The sequence below is a fragment of the Elephantulus edwardii genome, unplaced genomic scaffold (assembly GCF_000299155.1).
Source record: "Elephantulus edwardii isolate Elephantulus edwardi_28Jun2011 unplaced genomic scaffold, EleEdw1.0 scaffold00005, whole genome shotgun sequence".
Classification (NCBI taxonomy): Eukaryota; Metazoa; Chordata; class Mammalia; order Macroscelidea; family Macroscelididae; genus Elephantulus; species Elephantulus edwardii.
The window spans coordinates 19,338,066-19,342,883 of NW_006399755.1; positions in this window are offsets into that span (position 1 = coordinate 19,338,066).

The window sequence follows — 4,818 nt, forward strand, 5'->3', positions numbered from 1 at the left end:
GTAGAGAAGACAGTGCAACAATGAATGAATGAAAACCCAAAATCTCTGTAAATGTTCATTAAAACTAATAAAATTTAATAATAATAATAATAATAACAATAAAAGACTTAGAAAGAGCCCACCTACACATGTGCCCATATAATTGATCAGAGTATGAACTTCTCTGTGATCAGCTCACCAAAAGAAGTCCTCTGGTTATTGTTAGGTGTCTTCAAGTTGTCTAATATTCATAGGGACCCGATGAACAATAGATTAGAACATTGTCCTATCCTGTGCCATTGTCAGGATCTCCACCTTGCTCAGGTTCATTGGTGTAGTGACTGTGTCAATCCATACTGTTGAGCATCTTCCTAGTTACTCAGCATCTTGCTGACCTTCTAGGTTTTACAGAATGACATCTTTTTTCCAACACTGCTCACTTCCAGCAATATGTCCAAAGTATGTGAGCTGGAGTTTCCCCATCCTTGTCGCTACAGAACAACCTGGTTGCCCTTCCTTCACAACAGACTAATTTGTTTGTTTAATAGTCCTTAAAATATTCAGGACTCTTCTCCAACCCTAGAATTCAAAGGTAGTGATTCTGCTTTTGCTTTTCTTATTCATTGTCCAGTGCTGACATATATAAATCAGTACCAATAGCTAATAATGACCACAGTTGTAGAACTGTATTCTATATTCCTCATTCATTAAAGAGTGTATTTTGGAACTGTCTTCATCTTAATCTGCATACACTATATTAGCCTTTTTTCTCTTCATTTTCTCTAAATAATATCAGCCTATTTCAAAGGGTTGAGCCTGAACAAAACTTCAATTGCAAGGTAAAAATGCAAGTCTCACCACTGTTTTCCTCTAGATAGAACTTTCCTTGTGAGTCTATGAAGTCATCAGTCTGTCAATTGGTTGTCTCATGTAGTTCAGTATAAGAACAACCCTGCTTTCTTTCCTGTGCTTTGATTTTTTGGAACTCTAGTGCAAATTCTAGTATCTTTTTTTACATCCACCTTAGTCTTTTCTTCCTTTTCCATCTTTGTAATGACCTTTTGAATTGTTTATGGATGACATTCTTCTTCTTTTTTTTTTGCACCCAATTTAATTACGTGGATGATATTCTTGATATATTCCCACAGCTCATCTGGTCTTTGTTCATTAGTAGCCTTCAATTTGGATTTGCATATTAATATCAAGAAAACAAAAATTCTCATCAATGAATTAATAGGTAACATCGTGCTAGATGGAGAAGAGGTTGAAGTTATCAATTATTCATTTTACTGGAATCCATCCTTGTTGGGTCCAATAGGGACCAGAGAGTATTTTGCTAAGTGAACTAACTCAGTCCCATAAGGACAAATTCTGTATAAGACCATTATTGTAGAAATAGAAACCTAATTAATGAAATGGGTATGAGGATCCAAGAGGGGAGGGTAAGAGCACAGGGATGAGGATGGGCAAGGGAGAAATCATAGCATCACACAATTTGATGAGTAGAGGAAGCAGTGGGTAAAGGAAACAGGAAAGATCCAGCAGGGATCTGGAAATACAGGAGAATGGTGGGCGTATTTCAGTGTTAATTAATTTTATAAAATATAATGAATAGTAGTGACTGTATGAAACACAATGTGAATGAAGATAGTGTGAAAAACAGTGTATACTAACTTTGCAAGCAAATCAATGTAAAATAAAAATTAATTTTTTTAAAAAGAAATCTAAAGATGATATGTTGCTTTGGGAAAATCTGCTGTCAGGGACCTCTTCACAGTGCTAAAGAGCAAAAGTGTTAAAGACTTTTTCAAACTATGGGGTATTTTCCAGTTGCTTTATATACATCTAAAAGTTGAACAATGAATAAATTAGACCAAAGAATAATCATTGCTTTTGAATTGTCCTGGCTAAGAATACGGAATGTCCCATGGACTGCCAAAGAACAAACAAGCCTGTCTTGAAGGAAGTAAAACCAGAGTGTTGCTTAGAAGTAAGGATGGTAGAATTCCCAAATATATTAAAAGGTATTTTATTTTGGTTTTTAAACTGAGTAACTGAAAACAAATAGGTCTTTCTTGGAGAGGGTGAAACCAAGTCTTTCACTGGAGGCTAGGATTTTGAAGCTCCGCCTCACTTATTGTGGGGATGTGGCCAGGAGAGATTGGTCCTTGGAGAAGAACACCCTGCTTGGAAAAGTGGACGGAGAGAGCAGGAGAGGTAGACCCCAGATGAGATCGATTGATACAGTAACTGGGCAATGAGAGTTAGTGGGTCAGAGTTAGTGTGTCCTGGCCCAGGACAGGGAAGGGTTCAGAGCTGCTATACACAGGATCGTTAAACATTGCAGGAGACACATTGGCACATAAAAACAATCACCTACTATGACAGGTTTGGAAGCAGGAGTGGCATCCACTTCCTAAATAACATGCCTCTGGAAACTATGAACTTAAATAAATGTCACTAGTTGTGGCTTCAGGCCTTTTGTTCATGGGGTCCCTATGAGTTGTGCTCAACTTGAAGGCAATCAACAAGAACCACAACAACAACCTGGTTAATACATGCAAAAATAAACTTTTTAAAGGATATTATGACCCAAAAAAATATAGCGTGGAGTATCAGGAGTGCAAATGAGTAGATGTCAAGAGAGATTTTCTTGTAGAAACGAGTTTTACCAAAGATGCAGAGCTTGAGCTCCTTCTATATTTTATCTCTTTGTTATTCTGTTGAGGATCCAACTTCCAGGAAGGCAATGTGACTGGCCTTGCTTGATTCACGTGCTACACCAATGCCAGGTCAGGCCAGAACATCTGACTATAGTCTCATAAATTGGTGCTCATCAAAATAACTTACTAAAAGGAAAATAGTCTCCTGGTAGAGCGAGGAAATAGACCAACAAAAGTGTAACAAAACTAAGTCTTCTCCAGAGTTCTTGCTCTCCAAAAGGCTTATTTGTGGTATTTATTTACCTTATGCAAGCTGCTTAGCACAGGCAGGTATTCTGTAGACTGTTATTGTCCAAATGAATGATTGAATGATCTTATTTAATCCTCATCTGACTGTGACACCTCCTGATAGTATATCACTTATGTGAGACAAAGTTTTATCAGCCTGGCCTCCAAGAAGTACAGTTGTTGCCCTCCCCCAAGACAGATTTGTTAGTTTTTTGGTAGTCCTCTGTACATTGAACATTCTTTCCCAGCATCATCTTTCAAAGGCAGCAATTCTTCTGTCTTCATTATTCATTACACAACTTTCAGACACATGGGAAGCAAGTGAAAATATTTGGCTCCAATCAGGTTCATTTCAGTCTTTACACTTAGATACTTGCTGTTGAGCACTTTGAAGAGGTCCTCGACATTAGATTTTTCTCAATGCAGCACACCTTTGAATTTCTTGATTGCTGCTACCTTGGGTGTTGTTTGTGGATCCAAGTAAAAGAAAACTATTGACACTTTCAAACTTTTCTCTATCTATCAGATATTTCCTATTGATGCAGTCTTCTTGTTGTTACTGTTATCATGTACCATTAAATCAGAACGAACCATACCTGACTCTTCAGTGGGTTCTTGGAGGCATTAAATCGCATGAATGGGGATTGCCATTTTTCTCTCACAAAAAAAACCCCCAAACAACTGATGAATTTGAACTCCACGTGTTTGTGTAAGCACTATAACTTTTTAGCACTAAACCACCAGTATTACCTAATGATCCATTGCTAAGAAGTTTCATTTTCTTGACTTGGGATCTCCATAATTCAGCTGCTCGAGTTATTTGTTTAGCATATATATTGAATAGGTATGGATACAACAGTTCAGTGAGCTGGTGGGGGTATACTGCTTACCTGAAAAGCAAAGGGGCAATATGGCACTTGGCAGGTGAATGGTGGACCAAAGGAGTTTGTTTTCCATCCAAGAGAAGTGGGTTAATCTCTCTGCAGGACCCAGCCCCAGTTCCATGAGCTGGTGGGAGCATAATTCTCACCTGAGAAACAAATGGAAAATATGCCTCGCTGATTCTGGGTTTTCATTGGGTCTGCAATAAGCTCGGGCTTTTGTTTGTTTTGACTTGGTATTTTGTGTATTGTTTTTACAAGGCTTAATTTGGTTTTTTCCCCACAATATTTGATGTTGGCTGCTTCTTTTCATTATGTGAAGTTATTTTGCATAAGCGTTAGGCTGTTTCTACTGTATCTTCATAAGTTGTTGATACTTCTAATCTTTGGGTAGTATTGATTCATTGCCACCTTACAAAATTCTATCTATAGAATGAGCCAATGGCTCAAATGGAAGTCTTGTCTAAAAAAGCATTGTTGTTGTTATGTGCCGTGAATCTCTTGCGACTCATAGTGACCCTATGTACAACAGCCCTAAACTCTGCTCTGTCCTGTGCCAATCGCACTGTCTCTGATACTCCCATCCTGATCACCCCAGTCGCTGAAACAATCTACCTCATAGAGGGCTTTCCCCTCCTGCGCTGTCCCTCCACCCTCCCAAGCATGATGTCCCTCTCCAAGGACCCGTCCCTCCTTACAACATGTCCAACATATGTTAGACGAAGCCTCAGAATCCTTGCTTCCAAGGAGCAGCCCGGTTTAACCCTCTCCAAGATGAATCTGTTTGTTTTCTTAGCAGTCCATGGTACCCTCAATACTCTTCTCCAGCACCACATTCAAAGGCATCAATTCTCCTTCTATCCTCCCTAGTCATTGTTCAACTCTCTGATGCATAACAAGTGATTGCAAAGACCATGGCTTGTATCAGATGCACCTTAGTCTCCAGAGTGACACCATTGCTCTTCAGTACTTTGGAGAGGTCCCTAACAGCAACCTTTCCCATCGCA